We start from the raw sequence: 22,533 nt of genomic DNA on the forward strand, positions 1-22,533 counted from the left end.
TATGCATGTTGATTTTATATCCTGCCACTTTGCTGAATTCATTTATTAGTTCTAGTAGTTTTTTTGTAGACCCTTTTGGGTCTTCTAGGTATAGAATCATGTCATCCGCAAATAGTGATAATTTAAGTTCTTCTTTTCCTATTTTTATGCCTTTAGTTTCTTTCGTCTGTCTAATTGCTCTGGCCAGTGTTTTGAGAACTATATTGAATAGAAGTGGTGATAGAGGGCATCCCTGTCTTGTTCCAGATTTTAGAGGGAACGCCTTCAATTTTTCTCTATTCAGAATGATGTTAGCCTGAGGCTTAGCATATATAGCTTTTACAATGTCGAGGTAAGTTCATGTTATCCCTAGTTTTTCTAATGTTTTGAACATAAAGGGATGCTGTACTTTGTCAAATGCTTTTTCTGCGTCTATCAAGATGATCATATGGTTCTTATCTTTAAGTCTATTGATGTGGTGAATAACATTTATTGATTTCCGTATATTGAACCATCCTTGCATCCCAGGGATGAATCCTACTTGATCATGGTGCACAATTTGTTTGATGTGCCTTTGTATCCTATTCGCCAGAATTTTATTGAGGATTTTTGCATCTAGGTTCATCAGAGATATTTGTCTGTAGTTTTCTTTCTTTGAGGTGTCTTTGTCTGGTTGCGGAATCAGGGTGATGTTGGCCTCATAGAATGAATTTGGAAGAGCTCCCTCTTTTTCTATTTCCTGAAATAACTTGAAAACTATTGGTATTAATTCTTTTTTAAAGGTTTTGTAAAACTCTGCTGTATACCCATCCAGTCCTGGGCTTTTCTTGGCATGCAATGGAGGAAGGATAGCATCTTTAACAAATGGTGTTGGGAAAACTGGAAATCCATCTCTAACAAAATGAAACTGAATCCCCTTCTCTCGCCATGCACAAAAGTTAACTTAAAGTGGATCAAGGAGCTTGATATCAAATCAGAGACTCTGCATCTGATAGAAGAAAAAGTTGGCTCCGATCTACATATTGTGGGGTCGGGCTCCAAATTCCTTAATAGGACACCCATAGCACAAGAGTTAATAACAAGAATCAACAAATGGGACTTACTTAAACTGAAAAGTTTTTTCTCAGCAAGAGAAACAATAAGAGAGGTAAATAGGGAACCTACATCATGGGAACAAATTTTTACTCCTCACACTTCAGATAGAGCCCTAATATCCAGAGTATACAAAGAACTCAAAAAATTAGACAATAAGATAACAAATAACCCAATCAACAAATGGGCCAAGGACCTGAACAGACACTTCTCAGAGTAGGACATACAATCAATCAACAAGTACATGAAAAAAATGCTCACCATCTCTAGCAGTCAGAGAAATGCAAATCAAAACCACCCTAAGATACCATCTCACTCCAGTAAGATTGGCAGCCATTATGAAGTCAAACAACAACAAGTGCTGGCTAGGATGTGGGGAAAAGGGTACTCTTGTACATTGCTGGTGGGACTGCAAATTGGTACGGCCAATTTGGAAAGCAGTTTGGAGATTCCTGGGAAAGCTGGGAATGGAACCACCATTTGACCCAGCTATTGCCCTTCTCGGACTATTCCCTGAAGACCTTAAAAGAGTGTACTACAGTGATACTGCCACATCAATGTTCATAGCAGCACAATTCACAATAGCTAGACTGTAGAACCAACCCAGATGCCTTCAATAGATGAATGGATAAAAAAAATGTGGCATTTATACACCATGGAGTTTTACGCAGCACTAAAAAATGACAAAATCATGGAATTTGCAGGGAAATGGATGGCACTAGAGCAGATTATGCATAGTGAAGCTAGCCAATCCCTAAAAAACAAATACCAAATGTCTTCTTTGATATAATGAGAGCAACTAAGTACAGAGCAGGGAGGAAGAGCAGGAAGAAAAGATTAACATTAAACAGAGACATGAGGTGGGAGGGAAAGGGAGAGAAAAGGGAAATTGCATGGAAATGGAGGGAGACCCTCATTGTTATACAAAATTACATATAAGAGGTTGTGAGGGGAATGGGAAAATAAACAAGGAGAGAAATGAATTACAGTAGATGGGGTAGAGAGAGAAGAGGGGAGGGGAGGGGAGGGGTGATAGTAGAGGATAGGAAAGGTAGCAGAATACAACAGTTACTAATAGGGCATCATGTAAAAATGTGGATGTGTAACCAATGTGATTCTGCAATCTGCATATGGGGTAAAAAATGGGAGTTCATAACCCACTTGAATCTAATGTATGAAATATGATATGTCAAGAGCTTGGTGATGTTTTGAAAAACCAATAAAAAAGAATATATATATATATATATATATATATATATATATATATATATATATATATATATAACATACATATGTACACACACACATATCTCAAAAAGACGGAAAACATCAACAATGTCAAGTTCTCCAAAGGAACACTAAAAACCAAAGGAAGAAAGTTCTCATTTCTTTTTGGCAGCAGAAAAAAATTTAAAATTTTCACATACACATGTATATATTTGCCCTTAGATTAGGCAGCTCTTATTTATTCTTTTCATGTGTGTGTTTTGTCCCTCACACAACCTGTGATTATGATCATCACTTTCACCCTACAGTTGTTTCTGCTTGTTCATGCTGTATGTTTGTCTCTTAGGAAACCTGTGATTTTTAACCATTTGTCCTCATAGCCTGTAGATGATGACTGTTGAGCTCACATAAACCAATACTCTTGACATTTGCCAAACTCCCTGGGTTCCAATCTATCTATCATTTTTTACTGTCTGTAACTGGGTATGCCCTCAGATCAATGCTTCTCAGACTTTAAAGATCATGTGATCCTCTGGAGAGCTCATTAAAATGCTGACTCTAACTCAGTAGGTCAGGGTTAAGGGCCCACATTTTTGAGATTTAACAAGCTTCCAGGTGTTGCTATTGCTGCTGCTCAGTGATGCTCGGGCAAGCCTGCAAAGGCCTGGGAACATGTCTGAAATTCTTTCTATTACCTGGAAACATTGTTTATCTGCCCCTCATATTGTCAATTTTCCTTGTGCAGTTTGTTGCTATTATTTATTCAGTTATTCAGTAATAAATATTTATTGGGTGCATAGTCTATGACAGGCATTCTTTATGCAGTCCTCTCTCTCTCTCTCTCTCTCTCTCTCTCTCTCTCTCTCTCTCTCTCCATCCCCCCAACCCCATTCTGCTGTGGCTGGCAGTTTGGATCATTCAACATGGAACTGCAACTTGGAACAACTTTCTCTCAAACTGCTGCACTCTGTTTCCTGTCCTCCTACAGTTTGTCCCTAAATCCCTGCATCTTTTTCCATGTGAATTTTCTAGGATGGTTCATACTGCAAATGTTTTCTCCTTTGTCTTTTCATGAAAATGAGTCACAAGTTGGAATACATCTTTTGTCAGAGTGCATACCCTGGCTTTTTTATTTAGAAAATATGGTGACAGAGCAGAGAGCCCTTGGCTGCAATTCCCTGTCCCTTGCAGCTGGCAGCTGTCATCACTGGCACCTGGGCTCCATGACTAAGGCTTCTCTGCTTTGCAGTCTGTGGCAGTGATACCCTGTCTGCCAGAAGCAGAGACAGATGGGGCAAGAGGGCTCTGAGAGCTCTTTAGCAGTAGCCTTCTATCATCCTTTGACTTCCTGTAAAAGGCTTCAGACATTGGAATTCTCTGTGCCCTCAGATTGCTGAGAGGAATTCGCCTGCTGATTGAGCGTTCCCATTCGGAGATGACCTCAGTGACCAGAAAACCTCTACAGTAATAACGAGAGTGATTGGTACTGAGTCCACTGGCAGGCTTCTTTCCCCATCTTACAAGGGTCATGTGATCTGATCTTGAAAATTACTTTTAAAGTGCTTTCTTTTGATCTTTCAATCACTGTAAATGTTCTCCAGTTGGCATCAATTAACATCAAAATGATTACTTTGCAAGCCTCCAAGGGTGTCCACACTTTTATAGAAGATGTCAGGGTTGTAGGCAGCCCCTTTCTATAGCTTTGTTTATTTGAAACTACTAATGCAAATTGTGAAATTGTGCAAGACTACCTGAATGTTTGGTGTCTGTCTTAGAAATACAGTTCAGCCATGGAGAGGCAGCATGTTCTTAGCACCAAAGACTCTGGAGTCCTGTTCTGTCATCCTCCTTCACAAAGCCATCCATATCTCCCCACTATGCACAGGAAAGTTCACTAGAGTTTTCCATCTACTATATCCCTTTCTGGCTCATCTTCTGCCATTTCTCCTTGCCTATTTACATATAACCCCCAAAACTGCTGGATGTGGTATTCAGATTGCCTTCAATATCCAATCTCCTTTTTCTTCACTCATACTACCCATACTTTGGGTTCATCCGGCAGGTTTTCACTGTCTTTGGTGTTCCTTTACTTACAACATAAATATTATGTACATCATCATCATATTAATATTATGGTTGGTTCCACATTTACTTTCCTCTCCATGAGTGAAATTTTTTAAATTTTAATTTTTTATGACAGAAGAATGCATTACAATTCATATTACACATATAAAGCACAATTTTTCATATCTCTGGTTGTACACATGTGTCTTCATACATGTACTTTAAAGGTGATGATGTCCATCTCATTCCACTGTCTTTCCTACCCTCATGCCCCGTCCCTTCCCCTTCCTCCCCTTTGCCCTATCTAGAGTTCATCTAATCCTTCCATGCCGCCCTCACCCCAACTACATTATGAATCAGCATTCCTTTTTTAATGTAAACTTTTTTTATATACTTTTATGCCATTAATTTATTTTTATGTGGTACTGAGGATCGAACACGGGACCCTGTGCATGCTAGGCGAGCACTCTCCCACTGAGCCACAATCCCAGCCCCAGCATTCTTAAATCAGAGAAAACATTTGGCATTTGGTTTTTTGGGGACTTGCTAACTTCACTTAGCATTATATTCTCCAACTCCATACATTTACCAGCAAATGCCATGATTTTATTGTCTTTTAATGCTGAATAATATTCCATTGTGTGTATAGATAGATAGATAGATAGATAGATAGATAGATATCACATTTTCTCTATCCATTCATCTACTGAAGGCCATCTAGGTTGGATCCACAGTTTAGTTATTATGAATTGTACTGCTATAAACATTGATGGGGTTGTGTTTCTGTAGTATGCTGTTTTTTCTTTGGGTATAGACCGAGGAGAGGGATAGCTAAGTCAAATGGTGGTTCCATTCCAAGATTTCCAAGGAATCTCCATACTGCTTTTCATATTGGCTGCACCAATTTGCAGCCTCACCAGCAATATATGAGTATTTTTACCCACATCCTCTCCAACGCTTATTTTTGTTTATATTCTTAATAGCTGCCATTCTGATTGAAGTGAGATGAAATCTTAAAGTAGTTTTGATTCGCATTTCTCTAATTGTAGAGATGTTGAATATTTTTTCATGTATTTGTTGATCAATTGTATATCTTCTTCTGAGAAGTGTTTTGGCCTGTTTATTGATTGGGTTATTTGATTTTTGGTGTTAAGATTTTTGAGCTCTTTATATATCCTGGAGATTAGTGATTAGAGATCTGAGTGTGTGTGTGTGTGTGTGTGTGTGTGTGCGCGCGCGCGCAGTAAAAATTTACTCCCCAAGTATAGGCTCTCTATTCACCTCACTGATTATTCTTTTACTGAAAAGAAACCTTTGAGTCTGAATCCATCCCATTTATTGATTCTTGATGTTAATTCTTGTGCTATAGGAGTCTTTTTTAGGCAGTTGGGTCCTAATCCCACATGATGGAGATTTGGGCCTACTTTTTCTTCTAATAGATGCAGTGTCTCTGGTTTAATTCCTAGGTCCTTGATCCAGTTTGAGTTGAGTTTTGTGTGTGGTGAGAGGTAGGGTTTTAATTTCATTTTGTTGCATATGGATTTCCAGTATTCCCAGCACCATTTGTTGAAGAGGCTATCTTTTCTCCATTGTACATTTTTGGCACCTTTGTATAATATAACTGTATTTAGGTGGGTTAGTCTTTGTGTCCTCTATTTTATACCATTGCTGTAAAAGTCTGTTTTGGTGCCAATACCATGCTGTTTTGTTACTGCTGCTCTGTAGTGTAGTTTAAGGTCTGGTATAGTTATGCCACCTGCTTCACTCTACAATGAAAACTACAGAACCCTAAAGAAAGAAAATAAAGAAGACCTTAGAAGATGGAAGGATCTCTCTTGTTCATAGATAGGCAGAATTAATATTGTCAAAATGACCATACTACCAAAAGCACTATACAGATTTAATGCAATTCCAATCAAAATACCAATGACATTTCTCATAGAAATAGAAAAAGCAGTCATGAAATTCATCTGGAAAAATAAAGAGACCCAGAAGTTATTTGCTTTTGAAGATACTTTCTACATGGTGTTAATCTTCATATTCCCAATGTCTAACTCTATGCCTTTGCAAAATAAGTGCTTACTAATTATGAAACACACAAATGTTTAATTATTCACATTCTGGAGTGCTGAAAATTCAAATAGCCATGTGTCCAGAGGAGTTTGAAATAAATAATGTTAGTGACATTAAGCCAAAGTTAGTAAAAATTAAAATAGGAAAGTAACTGCTGACCATCACAGACCATTGCTGCCTTTGAGCTCAAGAGGATCAAAATTATTTTAATCTCCATGCAAATCTAAAGTCTAGATAAGAAACTAGATGTTATCACATGTATGTTCCAGTATAAACCCCAGGCAGAAGAGTCCTAGCCACCCAGAGCTATGTTGCCCTGCCTGGACATTCATCCATAAGGCAGGGTTTCAAATGATTTCTTATTCACAGTTTCTGGGATTAAAGGTGGAACACCAAAACCCTCTGTGCAATTAACTCTCTACCAATGGGAAAGCCAGGCTCTGTGTTTCCCTGGATCTAGAGGCCAGACAACAGAGCTTAGGTGAAGGAGAAATGAAGTCACCCCTAAAAGACCTGGGTACGACCAAGGGATTTAATTTTTATAACATTCATAACTCATGCCTTTGAATAATCTGAGAAGATCTATGTTTTGGGCTTAGATATTTTATAAACCATAAAGAATGAATTTAGTATGAATTGATTCACATCTAAAAAAAGTCTCATTTGTTTTTTATTTGTTGTTATATATATGTATGACAATAGGGTGTGTTTTGACATAGTATATATACACGGGGTGCAACCCATTACAATTTTGATCCCATTCTTGTGGTTGAGCATGATGTCAAGTTAAACTGGTCATATATTCATACATAAACATAGGAAAGTTATGTCCAATTCATTCTACTGTCTGTCCTATTCCCATACCCCCTTTCCTTCATTTCCCTTTGTCTAATACAGGGAACTTCTATACTGCCCCTCCTTACCCTCCCTTGTTATGGATTAGCATCCACATATAAGAGAGAACATTCAGCCTTCAGTTTGGGAGGACTGGCTTATTTTACTTAGCATGATATTCTCTAGTTTTATATATTTACCTGCAAAATTCAATAATTTCAGTTTTTTGGCTGAGTAATATTTCATTGTGTATATATACTACATTTTCTTTATTCATCTGTTGAAGGGCATCTAGGTTGTTTCCATAGCTTAGCTACTATAAATTGAGCTGCTATAAATATTGATGTAGTTGTGTAAATGCAATATTTATGGTCCATAGGTAGGTTTTCCTGGAGATTTTTAATCTAATATTTGTAAGGAGAGAAGTACATCACTTTTTTATATGAGACATTTTTAAAAATTTCTACTATATAAACCTTCTTTACTTTTTTTTTCTTTGGATTGTTTTCTTGCAGGTATGCTATCTGTGCATAGGATATGAATGTTAAGAGGGATCTAGTATCTTAAGTCATACAAAAGGCTTTTACCTATATACTTTTCCACTAAATTCTACATTTTAGCTACATAGGCACACACACATATACATACACACTTCAAAATGTGGCATATTGACTATAAAGTACTTACTATATATAATAATTTGAACATATTGTGACCCTACTTACAAAATATAGTATTAAATTTTACAGGATAAAGACTTTCTTTTTTAAATTTATTTCTTATTTATATATGACAGCAGAATGCATTACAATTCTTATTACACATATATAGCACAGTTTTTCATATCTCTGCCTATATACACAATATATTCACACTAATTTGTGAATTTATACCTGTACTTTGGATATTAATGACCATCATTAATAATCCCATACCCCTTCCCTTTTCCTCCAACCCCTCTGCCCTATCTAGAATTCGTCTATCACTCTCATGTTCCCTCTCTCTATCCCACTATGAATCAACCTCCTTATATCAGAGAAAACATTCAGCATTTGTTTTTTTGGGATTGGCTAGATTCACTTAGCATTATCTTTCAAAGCACACAAAACTTGCTCTTTTCCTCAAATCAGTGACTGGCAAGTTTCCTGAATTTGCTTTTGTTTGGTATATTTTAAGGCAAAAAAAAATATTGTCTATAGCCTGAGTTAATATGTCTCTTCCTGAAGTTGACTTTTATGAGCTTTTATTTGACTAAATTATGCACATCATATTGAATATTTTGTAATAAATTATTCACCACTGCTTGAACTTGCTCAAACTAAATTACTACTCTGTGGGAAAAAGGAATTGCTGTTTTGAACCTCTTCATTACTGTCTAAGCCAGAAATTTTCATCATTTTTTGTAAACCTGCAATCAACTAGGAACCCATTCACTTTAGAGTTCTTGGCAACAATTCATCCTCCTCTCTGATTAAAGCTTGGTGCATATTTCTAAGCAGAATAATGAACCTGGAACAAGGCACACTTCATCTTCACAAGAACCCTGGGGATTAAGTATTTATCCCCATTTGACAGATGACTAAACTGAGATTGGTACTATGTTAGCAGGACTGGGATTAAAACCCAGGTGTTTTGGATACACATCATGTGTACTGCTTGAACAGGAAGAGCACTCACAAAGCTTTACTGAGGACTCTATAGTGATCCTGGATTGGAATGGAGTGGGAAGAAAATGTGGAATATTTCCATTTGGCTGAGTAATATTTAAATATCCTTAAACAATCTTTATCTCCCAAATAACTTTGCATGCTCCCTTTTCTATATGTGTTAAGAGAATCTTCTCCTTTAACTCATTCATCGAAACCCCAGCATCATTGGGTCCTCCCCTCCCTCCCTTTACATAGTTTGTCATAAAACACCTGATGGTCCCTTTCGGAAGGTCTCTCACCTCTACCCTTAAAGCCCCATACCAATGGCTCCACAGTGGTCTCCTCAAGTTTTTGTAAGTGATACCTTAATTTGTTTTTCCATTTTTTCTGTTAATAGTCACTTAGACTGCTTCTAATATTCTGTTTTTACAAATTATTCTGCAATTAATATCCTTATCTTTATACAAGTGCCCATGGGCATATACATAGATAATTCTAATCTAAAAGTAGCCTTAAAGGAACTACTTTGTTGAAGAGTATGCATTTCTGTTAACTTCTAGTTATTGCCAAATTACTCTCAAAAGTGGTTATAAATATTTTCACTCCCAACAGACAAGTATGAAGACTTCCAATTCTCCATATACTTGTAAAACTTGGTATTTCAGCCTTTTAATATTGGCCTATATGCTTAATAACATGTGAAATCTTCATTGTTTTCCTTTTTTTTTTGTAGTTGTAGATGGACAGAATGCCTTTATTTTATTTACTTTTATGTGGTGTTAAGGATCGAACCCAGTGCCTCACATATGCTAGGCAAGCACTCTGGCGCTGTGCTACAGCCCCAGCCCATTGTTTTTCTTTTCATACTTACTGATAAGGCTAATTGTTTGTCATGTACTTATCAGATGACAGTGTTTCCTCTTCCCAATTCACTTTTTGTTTCTTGTTAATATTGCATTCTTTCACTTATAAGAATTGTGCATATATTCTAAATATTAAGTCTCGATTACATATATTAAAAATATCTTCTGGGACTGGGGATGTAGCTCAGTGGCAGAAAGTTTGCCTAGTACATGTGAGGCAGCAGAGTCAATCCTCAGCACCACATAAAAATAAATAAATAAAATAAAGGTATTGTGTCCATCTACAACTTTAAAAATATAAATAAATAACTTCTGAATTCTGTAATTAATATTCTACTTTATTTATGGTTCTTGAGCACACAGATGATTTAAACTCCAGAGTAATCACATTTATCAATATTTTAATGTTTTATTTCATTTATTTTTTAAATAACAAATACACACACACACTTAGTTCTACTTGCTTATTAAAAAAAAAACTATTCCTTGTATTCATAGTTCCCTATATAAATAATAGTACTCAGGTTTGTCCTTCGACAGTTATGTCTTTTGAGTTCACTTGGAATTAATTTGCATACAAGGAAAGACATAGAAATCCAATTTTATTTCTCTACAGTTTGTTAATTTCTTTCTATATTTCCAGGGACATTTATTAAGCCATATACTTTCTTTCCACTGTTGCTTTTAATACAAACCATGTTATACATCAAATTTTTAAATGTTTTAATTAGTGTACTGTAATTATATATGATAGTAGGATTCATTTTGACATAATCATACATGCATGGAATGCAATTTACTCCATTACAATCCCTAGTACTTCCACTTATCCTCCCCTCTGCACGCTCCATTCTCCAGCTATATTCTCCCCTTCTCTACTATATTGGTCTTCCTTCTATTTATTTATTTTTAATTGCTGCTTTATACATACACATAAAGATGAAGTTCACTGTGATATATCTATTTATGTACGTAGCATAACTTGATCAATTTTATTTCATAGTTCCTCCCTTTTTCTAATCCTCCCTCCCTCCCTCTCAATCCTCTTCCTCTACTGGAGGGATCACCTTTCAATTTTCATAAAATCCTCCCTTTTTATCTTCTTAATTTTCTCTAGTTTCCACATATGAGAGAAAACATTCAACTTTTGACTTTCTGAGTCTGGCTTACTCCACTTAGCATGATGATCTCTGGTTCCATCCACTTACCAATGAAAGTCATTATTTAATTCTTACTTATGGCTAAGTAAAACACCCATAATGTTTATATATATATATATATCACATTTTCTTCATTCATTCATACATCTCTTGTCAGACACCTGGATAGGTTCCATAATTTGGCTATTGTGAATGGTGCTGCTATAAACATTTAGATGCTTGTATCACAACAGTATAATGACTTCAGTTTTCTTTGGATAAATGAAAACGAGTGGGATAGCTGTGTTGTATGGTTGTTCCATTCCTAATTGTTTGAGGAATCTTCAAACTGCTTTCCAGAGTGGTTATTCTGATTTACAGTACCACCAACAATGTATGAGTACACATTTTCTGCCACATTCTTGCCAGCATTTATTACAATTTGTATTTTTGATCATTGCCATTCTAACTACAATGAGATGAAATCACAGTGTAGTTCTGATTTGCATTTCTCTGATTGCTAGAAATTTTGAGCATTTATATATATATATGAATGCCATTTTTATTTCTTTTGAGAAATGTCTGTTTAGTTCCTTTGCCCATTTATTGATTGGATTATTTTGGGGTGTATGCATATAAGATTTTTTGAGTTTTTTATATATTCTGGATACTAATCCCCTTTTGGAAGAGTACATGTCAAACATCTTCTCCCCTTCTGTAGGTTCTGTCTTCATGCTCATTTCCTTTGCTCTGGAGAAGTTTTTCAACTCCATGTGATCCCCTTTTTTTATTTTTGGTTTTATTTTTTGAACTTTAGGAATCTTGTTAAGGAAGTGGTACCTGTGCCAACATGGTGGAGTATTGACATATGTATTCCAGTAGCAGTTGCAAAGTTTCTTATTTAAGTCTTAGGAATTAGGTCTTTGGTTCACTTGAGTTGATTTGTGCAAAGCAAAAGATAGGGCCTGGGTCTGGTTCTAGCATCACTCTTGCTAAGTATTGCTTTGGCTATTCTGGGTCTTTTATTATTCATCCAGATAAATGTTAGGAGTGTTTTTCTCTAGTTCTGTGAAGAATGTCATTGATATTTTGATGGGAATTGCATTCAATAAGTAGATTGCTTATGGTAGTCTGACTATTTTTACAATATTATTTATACAAAAACATAGGAGGTGTTTTCATCTTCAATTTCTTTCTTCAGTGTTCCATAGTTTTCATTGTAGGTCTTTTACTTCCTTTGTTAAATTTATTTCCAAGTGTTTGTTTGCCTGCTTTTTATTTCATTTTCTTTTTGAAGGGAATGGAATGGTTTTCCTGATTTCTTTCTTACCAGAATCATTATTGGAGTGTGGCTATTGGTTTTTATAAGTTGACATTTTATCCTGCTACTATGTTGAATTTATCTACTCCAGAATTCTTCTGGTAGAGTTTTTTGGGGTCTTCTAGCTACAGGATTATGTCATCGGCAAAAAGAGATTATTAGATTTCTTCTTTTCCTTTTGTAATCCCTTTAGTTTTCTTCTCTTGCTTGATTGCTCTATCTAGAATTTCAATAACTATATTACCTAGGAGAGGTGAGAGTGGATATCATCATCCTATTCCTGACTTTAAAAAATGCTTTTAGTTTTTCTCTGTTCAGTATGATGCTGGATTTAGGTTTGTCAGGCATAGACATTATAATGTTGAGGTCAGTCATAAAAGATATTTTTATTTATGGTGAATCTGTTTCTGTGTTCTTTATCTCAGTAAAGTCATCTATTTTTCTTGCATCAAATCTCACTGTCTTACTGTCTAAATTATTTTATTTTATTTTATTTTGTGGTACTAGGCATTTCACCCAGGAGTACTCTACCACTGATCTATATCCCCAGCTGTTTTTTATTTTCATTTTGAGACATAGTCTCACTAAATTGCCTGGACTGGCCTTGAACTTGCCATCCTTCAGCCTCTGCTTCCCAGTTCGCTGGGATTACAGGCATATTCCACCATGCCCAAATTGCTATCTAAATCATTTCAGCAAGACTTGTCACATTTTCTCAGACTGTTATGTCTGTCCTTCTATATTTACTGATTCAGTTTCAGGTTAATTAATTTCTTTGTGTATTTTATTAAAATTACATTTTAACATTCCAATTTAATGTTAGGAATAATCACTTGGTTTTAAAATTCTCTCACTGTTCATGAATATTTTCTCCTAAAAGCTGCTGTTCAAATGAAGGCCGTGTTATTTCAGTCTCTTTCCATTGATCAAAATAAATCTCATGCTCAAGCCTACTTTGAAGAAAATGGGAAAGTACAATCCTACCACATTCCCAGAAGGACAATAAAAATATTAGTGGCTGCACTACTTTTAAAATAAATTAGAATTGCTTCTTTTTCTATCTTCTGAGAGGAAAAAAATATATATATATAATTTATATTTTATATTTATATAATTTATATATTTATATTTGTATTAAATTCATTTATTTGTTTATTTATTCTTTTGAGATTTGGAGAAAATCATCCAAATCCCATCCAGATCTTAGAGTTTGAAAAGAAGAAGGTTGAGAATTTGAATGATTTATTTATTTTATTTAATTATCAGCTATCTATTTAAATTTTTATTTCTATTTAAATATTAACGTTTTCTAAAAACATTATTCATCACATCTAAATTTCCAAGTCATTTTCATAAACATTCATATCACTTCTATTGAATTTTGAAAATCTCTGAAGTTTTTGCATTTTTTTTTTCTTTTTAGCAATCTTGACAAAATTTTAACTACTTTATTCGTCCTTTAAAAGAACTAATCATGGTTGAGGTCCTTGTTTGATGAAGGTATAGTCTGAGAAAGGAGAATGTATGTGAAGAAGAAGAAGGCAGACCATAGCCAAGGTATACCAAGAGCTGGAAAAAGAAAGGAAGGATTCTTTTCTAGAGCCTTCAGAGTGAGCATGGCCCTGCCAACACCTTGGTTTCTCATTACTTACCTCTAGAACTGTGGGAGATTACATTTGTTATTTTAAGACACTAAGTTTATGATAGTTTTTGGAAACAGCCCTAGGAAACAAATACAAATGGATTTTCTAAATGTCTCACTAAATCAAGGGGCAAAGTTTCCTAGTAATTCTCCAGAACTTTTCAGAAGATATCTGATTCTTTAAGTTTTATAACCTCTCTTTTTTCATTTCTCACTAGTTACTGACCTTTGTTCTTGGATTACATTTGAAAGTCCATTTGGTGTCTTGGGATATAAATTATCAGAGTGCCTCAAACAAGGGAACTCTCATCCTTCAAGCTATTCAGATCATATATCTGAGTGCTGTCCTTGTTGCCTTTTACTCCCTCATTCCACATATTTAAGCAAAATTTAAGTCCTGTATATTTTCCTATCTTAAATCTATCCACTTTTGTAGAGACCCAATTTTAATCCTGTTAGTCCAAGCCACCACCATTTATGCAACTGAGAAATTTCTACCTCCAATTTCAATTTCTTTTGTTCATCCATGCATCCATTCAACAAATAGTTATTATCTACTGTGCAACAAGCACTGTATATGCCACTCTTGATGCAAAAGTGAATTAAAAAGAGACTTGGTCCCTGTCTTAAGCATTTATGACACAGTGTAGGGGACTGACACTAATTACAGCATCTTAAAGACCAATGTAAAATTTTCTCAGTAACAATAGCTCTAAAGGAGAGTTTCCATAATTTTATAGGTGAGGCCCTTTGAAAAAGTTTGTTTTTTTTTTCCCTTCCTCCTAGACTAGAAATCAAATATCTGAGGACTAAAAAGAGGATGAATAAAATGGATAGTTGAATTTATATGTTATTTAAATTTATGGTATAGCTCAAAGGTGTTTCTCACGTTTACATTGTATTTCATAATAAACATAATTTTTATAATTATAGAAGGTACAATTAACTAGATATTTGTAATTACCCTGGATACATAATTTTTCACCATTTGGAATGTACTGAGATGACCACAGCTCTGTTTTACCTGTTACCCCAGGGATGACACTATCTTATTTGCCTGTTTCTATGTCCATCTCTCCAAGTAAAATGAAAACTTCCGGGAGATAGGCACATACCAGGTTAACCACTGTGCCACAAATACTGAAACTGAACTAAACTTCTGGTAGTACTATATAAATATTTTTTTTCATTAATAAAAACACTAAAAATAACTCGGACTGTCAGATTGCATCTTAAATAGTTGCTTGTTGCATAAGAATGTCTGGTATATAATAGAAGTTTAAAAAAAACCAGAAAGATCTTAAATCTCTACAAAACTTGTATTTTCAAGAAGATGGTGTTTTTAAATCTTCAGCATTGCTTAATTTCATCCATGGTTGAGCAAGACAACTAGGGACTTCAGCCCTCACTTATTCCTATTCTAAAGTGTACCTGGTTATCCATTTGTCCAAATGATTCTTTAATGTGAAACCTTCTATGTGACTTCCAAAGAGCACCAATTATTTTCAGAACAATGACAAGTCAATGACCCAAATTAAGTGCCTTTTCTCATAATACTTTAATTACAATTCTTCCTAGTAGGTAAAGTTCTTTAGCACAACATTAAAATATTACTCTATAATTCAAGGTCATGTTCGCACTGAATAAATTAGCTTAATTCAAGTGTCACATTGATTAGGGATATTGAGCATACGCACATAGGATCTTAGTGCTTGGAGAACCCATTGGAATCACTGAATAACTTTTGATTATTAGCATAAAATCTTCTTTAAAGGAAGGAAGATGTTGTTTGCTTTTTCTGAGTTACAGAATAAACTCATCAATAGGAATCTATAGAGAAAGCCTTTTTTTCATAACCATAAGTGATAATTTGAAATGTGAAGAATGGAGTATTTCTTATTGTAAATAATGGTAGAATAAAAAGAAACTGCAAGTATTCTAGAGACTGAGAAACTGCTTAACATTTAAAGAGATTCTAAAATATTCCTATAAGTTGATTGTGCAGGCATCATTTTAATCTGAAAATAAATAGATAATCTTATTTAGAGATATTTTTGGATGATTACTTTTAAGTTTGTACTAAACAGAGTGTTCAACTCCTTTAGATCATAAGAAACTATAAGATTATTCAATAATATTAATGAAACTATAATTTTAAAGACATCTAGTCTCTGAAAAGAGAAAAGTCAGAAAATAAATGAGGTATATATATTGGCTTCATCTTTCATTTGAATTATAGGATGTTAATCATTCTATCTCTATGACTAGGACTATCACATCCTTTAGGTTTCTTTAAACATTTATTTTTAAACATAATCACTTTTTTAACCTCAGTAATAAAAGCAGGCCAGGTTTCTTGCTGAGAAAAGTAGTTCTGCTACTTGTGGCCACCTGACTTTATGATAGTCAAAGGTTTCTTCTCATACACCATCTTGACCCTGTAGGTAGTGTCTAATGGAAATGCTATCTCGAGAAGTGCTAGATCACATATCTGATGTCTGTTGTAAGGAAAATATGGGTTCCAATTTTTTTGCATAACTGTCAAGCCTCTAAACAAACATTTACAGCTTAGTGAGTACATCCTTTTACCCTCGTTGCTCAAATTTTTAGTTCGCTTCTTCCCATTGCCAACCAAGTACAGGGAGAGATCCAGAAAACTACAAGCACACTCACTCTTTGCCGGCATTCTACAATGCCATCACCATGTCTTAAGTCAGATTGGTCCCTGAAACTCAAAAGGAGTTTTCAGTGTCCGACTGTTCAGGATGAGTGTAAGCAAGGAACTCATGGGGAGGATCCAGCTCCTCTCAGAAAAACCTAAGTTGTTTTATTAGACCAAAATGGACTTGGTTCCATCAAAGACTCTCACAACAAAGGCTCCAAATATAAAAGGCTTATTTCCTTCATCCCCCAAAAAGTACTCCATAAGTAGAAGACAGGAGGTTAGATCTATTCTAAAGGTTTCTAGGACATCATAGCCTTCCATTACCTGCATACTGTTTGCTCAGGCAAATTTAATCTCAGAAACAGAGTTCCCCCGTGCAAAAGGGCATACATAGTTTAGTGAGACTTGCAAATGTTCATGAGGAAAGGGTTAGGTTGGGTTGTTTTAATAAATTGCAGAATTTAGCCTTATGAATCTTATTTAATTCTCTCCAAAACATAAGCCTCTGCAGCATCAGCTGAACTGCCCTAAACTTAACTTGTCATGAAAAGTAGTCAAGACAAGAGGATTACTTCTGAAAGCATTTTAAAGTAGCTTTCAAATAGAGTTCCATAGAAAAATGAGATGGGGAGCAGAGGTTTGCAAACTTGTCCAAATGTCCTGAAATTCACTATAATTTATTTCTTGGGTTATATTTTGCATATGTTAGGAAGAGGAAGCAGAAGGCATATAATGCATGCTGATAGAGATTAGTTGAGGATCTTCTCCGAATTTCACTTTGGAGACCCCCACGTGCATCAGCACACAGTCTTTGGTTCCTTTCCATTATGGCAACTTGAGATTGCAAAGCCTATATTCACAGGTTGTCTGATCTTATATCACAGAGTTTCTAGTGGGAATCTTCAAAGTAAGATCTGTCTTGACCCTGAGATGCATCAACTGACCAGTCCTCATTTCTAAGTACATTATCTCCAAGATTCGCTCTGCAGAACACTCGTAACAAAGTAATATTTCTCTTGGGCACTGATCTGGGTTTTAAATAAATGAAGGAATCATGATAATTCTTCAAATCAGGAAAGCTTAAAAGTAAATATTTTACCATTGTCACAGGCTTGAACTTGCTAAGGAGATTAAATATAAGTCAGGAAATTCAACATTATGATGAGAAACCAGCACTGAAACAAATCTATCCAAAGAAATGATGAAATGTAAAGAACTACAGCTTATACAATGTAACATTTTATTTACTGAATTATTTTGATATTCATAGAGTAGAAACAAAGTGTTCCCTAAAATACTTTAATTTTGGAGGAGCATCACTAATATTTTGGTCAAAAAATTCTATTTTTTATTTTTATTGATTGATATCTAAGGCAAAATTTGTAGTCTTGTTTCTCAGAAATTTCCCAAGACAAATTCGTTTTGGTTCAATTCTAAATACTTTTGGAAATAGCTAGCATGTATGACCTCCTGAGCAGACCTATGGGGTGTACAAAGGGGCTTGGGAACTAATTGAAAAGGAAAATAAGACCACAGATTCAAAATCAGCAAACATTTATTGAGAACCTACTCTGTGCCTATATTGTTGTAGCTTCTTGGGCAATGCTCCAATTCAAGGTATGCTATCTTATTTTGGGTTTGGGGGTTTTGATTTTTTGAATAAATAGGCATATGGAGCCAAGTAGGAAATTTTTGGCATGTTGAATAATCATTCCAATAAATAATAGTGGTAGATACTGAGAACCTTCCATGTGTCAATATTGTTCTAAGCACTTCCATTTAATTCTCACACTTCCAAATGGCAGATAACATTATAATTCCTGCCAAAAACTTGAAGAACCTGAGAAGAAATAAAAGGTTGCCCTGCCCTTGCATCTCTCATTAAACAGAGAATTTCTCTCCATTCCCTCCAGAAGCCCCACTGGAATGAAAATTAAAGGAAAAACAAAGTATAAACCCCTGAATACAAAGAAGGGAAGAGAAAACAACTGATGGAAGATGTGAAGTTTCTGTTTCAGGAGACACCAGATATTGGTAGGGGCCCATGACAAGGCAAAGAACCTAAGAACAAGACATCAAGGACTCCTTTCTGATCTCCTAAGCTGGCAAACAAGTACCTAAAGAAGGAGAACGTGTTTCATGATCTGGAGAAACCGCCACAGTGACATTCACTCAATATGAAAACATTAGTAACTAGCAAAGCTGAGGTACTAGACTAAAACAGACTAACCAGGAGTCAGTACACAGACTTTCTCCAGTGTCTTTATACCGAGCATCTACACCCAGATTATACCCTCTAGTTAGGAGCTTGGAGAACCTAAGTTACCCCAAGGAAAATTTGGAGACCTCTGACTGAGAAGGTTGATTTCCAATTTAGGTCCTGAATTTGTGAAGCTTACTCACAAAAACTACTTACATAGAGAAATTTTCTAATCACCCTTCAAGTGTTTCATTCTTAAGTAGGAACATTAACACTAAGATCACCAGATATTTAAATGGAAAATAACTTAGAAAAAATACACTGAAGTCAGAGGAAATGTAGGTAATTTGTGTAGAATAATAAAAAAAGCTGCTTTCATAATAGAAAATAAGACACAATATACATAAAACAAGTATAAGATACCCTCCATATTGTCGATGAACAAAAGGTAGCTTTTGGAAATAAAAATAATGTTAACTCCCCCTACATTGTGAGGTATGGGGAAAACATCCATTGTCACTCTAAGTCCACAAGGTAGAAACTACTGCCTGAGATCCTTACTGCTAGATGGGTAAATATACAAACAACATGTAAGAAAATACATGAAATGAAAGATGGCTTCATTAAAGAGATGGAGATTCTGAAAAAGAAATCAAGTAGAGATCCTCTAAATGAAGGAATCAATAAAACAAATTAAAAGTTCAATGGAAAGCATCACCAGTAAATTACACCATCTGGAGGACAGAGTTTCAGGCAACAAAGACAAAATATATAATCCTGAAAACAAACTTGACCATGGAGAAAATATGTTAAGAGACCATGAACAGAATTTCTAAGAAATATGGAATAACATGGAAAGATCAAATGTAAGATTTATGAGGCTAGATGAAGGCTTAGAGATACAAACCAAAAGAATGCACAATATTTTCATTAAAACAATATCAGGAAATTTCCCCAAACTTTTAAGAATGATATGGAAAATCAAATATAGGATGCTTATAGGACCCCAAATCTACCTAATTATAATAGACCCACAAAAGGAACATTATTATGAAAATGCCTGACATACAAAATAAGGATAGAATTTTAAAGCCTGCCAGAGGATGAAAAACAGGTGACATTTAGAGGTAAACTGATGTGGATCTCAGCTGATTTCTCAACCCAGCCCCTCAAAACTAGGAGGTCTTGGAATAATATATACCAGACTCTGAAAGAAAATGGATGCCAAACAAAAACACTATACCCAGTAAAATTAAACTTCAGAATTGACAGTGAAATATAACCTTCCATGATAAAGTAATGTTTAAAGAATTCGCAACTAGAAAGACTGTACATCAAAACATACTTAATAAAATATTTCGTGAAGAAGAAAGGAAAAATAAAATTGAAAACAATCAAAGGGAAAAACTACACTAGAATAGTCAAAGGAAAAACAATTCAAATTAAAAACCAGAAATAAATCAAAATGACAGAGAATAAAAATCGTATCTCAATAATAACATAGAATATAAATGACCTAAACTCATCAATTAAAAGGCACAGACTGGCATATTGAATTAAAAACCAAGACCCCACATTATGTTGTCTCTAAGAGACTCATCTCATAGGCCAAGATATCCATAGACTAAAGGTAAAAAGATGGGGAAAACCAAATTATTCACATGGATCTCATAAACAAATAGGGGTTTCTATTCTGATATAGTGAACTTCAAGATAAAGTTAATCAGAAGAGATAAAGCAGGACATTTCAAACTACTTAAAGAATTTTTACATCAATAAGACAAAACAATCATAAATATTTATTCCCCAAACAATGGAGCATATAAATACATGAAATAAACCCTTCTCAATTTCAAGACTCAAATAGCTCCCCAGTCAAGTCTCCTAGGTGCTGCTGGACTCATCCCTAGGTAGGCAGCAGTGACTGTTTACTGACATAGGTGTGGGTCTGCTCCCACCACCTCTGCCTGCCAGCAGCTAGCATGGCCAACACACCACCTGCACCCACTGCACCAACTACTAGCTCTTTGAGGAGGTTGGTGAAGGTGCTTTCTCTGTGGTCTGCAGGTATTTGAAGAAAACCTCCACACCGGAGTATGTAGCAAAAACCATCAATGTCAAGAAGATGTCTGCCTGAGATCATCAGAAACTAGAACATGATGCTGAGATATGACCTCTTTATTGTGGGCCTCCATGACAGTATTTCGGAAGAAGGGTTTCACCACCTTGTGTTTGACCAGGTTACTGGTGGGGAGTTGTTTGAAGACATAGTGCCTAGAGAGTACTACAGTGAAGCAGATGCCACCCACATCTGATTCTGGAGCGTGTTAACCATATCGACTAGCATGATATTGTCCACAGGGACCTGAAGCCTGAGAACTTGCTGCCGACAAGTAAATGCAAGGGTGTGGCCATCAAGATGGCTAATTTTAGCCTCACCAGGGAAGTCCAGAGCAGCAAGCTTGGTTTGGTTTTCCTGGCAACCCAGATTATTTGTCCCCCAAGGTCTTTAGGAAATATCCCTATAGAAAACCTGTGGATATCTGGGCCTGCAGTAAGCCCACCCCATGCCCTCAGCTTTTCTGTGTTAAGGGCCCTTGGCTTCCAGTAATGGTAAGAAAGAAGGATCACTATTCCTTCCGGTCCCACAGGTGCCTGCTTTCCCATCAATGGGACAAAGTGACCCCTGAAGCGAAGAACTTGATGCCAATCATAAACCCAGCAAAACACATCACAGCTGACCAGGCTCTGAAGCACCCATGGGTCTGCCAACAATCCACAACAGCCTCTATGATGCACTTCCAAGAGACTGTGGAGTGTTTGTGAAAATCCAACCCCTGGAGAAAATGGAAGAGTTCCATCCTCATGACTATGATTGTCTCCAGGAAATAACCAGCTGCCAAAAGCCTATTGAACAAGAAGTTGGATGGATGTGTCAAGCCACAGAGCAACAATAAAAACAGTCTCATAAGCCCAACCCAAGAGACCATGCCCTTGCAGACAGCCATGGAGCCACAAACCACTGTGGTGCACAATGCTACAGATGGGATCAAGGGCTCCACAGAGAGTTGCAACACTACTACAGAAGATGAGGACTCCAAGTGCAAAAAAGAAGAGCATTAAGATCATAGAACAGCTGATTGAAGCCATCAATAATGGGGATTTGAGGTCTACATGAAAATTTGTGACACGGGTCTCACTTCATTTGAGCCAAGTCCTTTGGAGGGGATGGATTTCCAAAGTTTCACTTTCAAAATCTCCTGTCTAAGAACAGCAAGCCCCTCCATACCACCAACTTAAACCCACATGTCCATGCCATTAGGGAGGACACAGTTTGCATTGCTTACAACCATCTCACCCAGTACATTGATGGGCAGGATCAGCCTTGCACCAACCAGTTAGAGGAGACCCTAGGTATGGCACTGCCAGGATGGCAAGTGGCTCAGTGTCCAATATCACTGCTCAGTGGTCCCTGCTACACTGATGCAGTGAGCTTCAACCACAGGGACATTAAGAGATTCCAGGTGGAGGTTGAACCTTCGCAGCCAGTGGCTCTAGAAGGTCTGAGTGACAGCGGCAGTCCTGTTTGTTTGAAGTTTAAAACAATTAAATTATAAAGTGGCAGCAGCCAATCCATGCCCCTGCCTGAAGCCCTCCCACCCACCGTTTGTGTCTGTCTCTGCTGAATGGAGGTGTTTTTGGTTTTTTTCCATTAAGAAAGAAAGTTGATAGTTAAAAACATAAAACATAAAATAAAAATCCATACCATGAGGTGTTTTAAAACC

At 36.0% G+C, this 22,533-nt stretch overlaps 1 pseudogene; it reads left to right on the forward strand.

The window, feature by feature from the left end:
• The window catches only part of LOC143388032 (calcium/calmodulin-dependent protein kinase type II subunit gamma-like), a 53,219-nt pseudogene extending 30,913 nt beyond the window's left edge, over nt 1-22,306 (forward strand).
• The last annotated feature ends 227 nt before the right edge of the window (nt 22,307-22,533 follow it).

This window comes from Callospermophilus lateralis, chromosome 2 (genome assembly GCF_048772815.1).
Source record: "Callospermophilus lateralis isolate mCalLat2 chromosome 2, mCalLat2.hap1, whole genome shotgun sequence".
Classification (NCBI taxonomy): Eukaryota; Metazoa; Chordata; class Mammalia; order Rodentia; family Sciuridae; genus Callospermophilus; species Callospermophilus lateralis.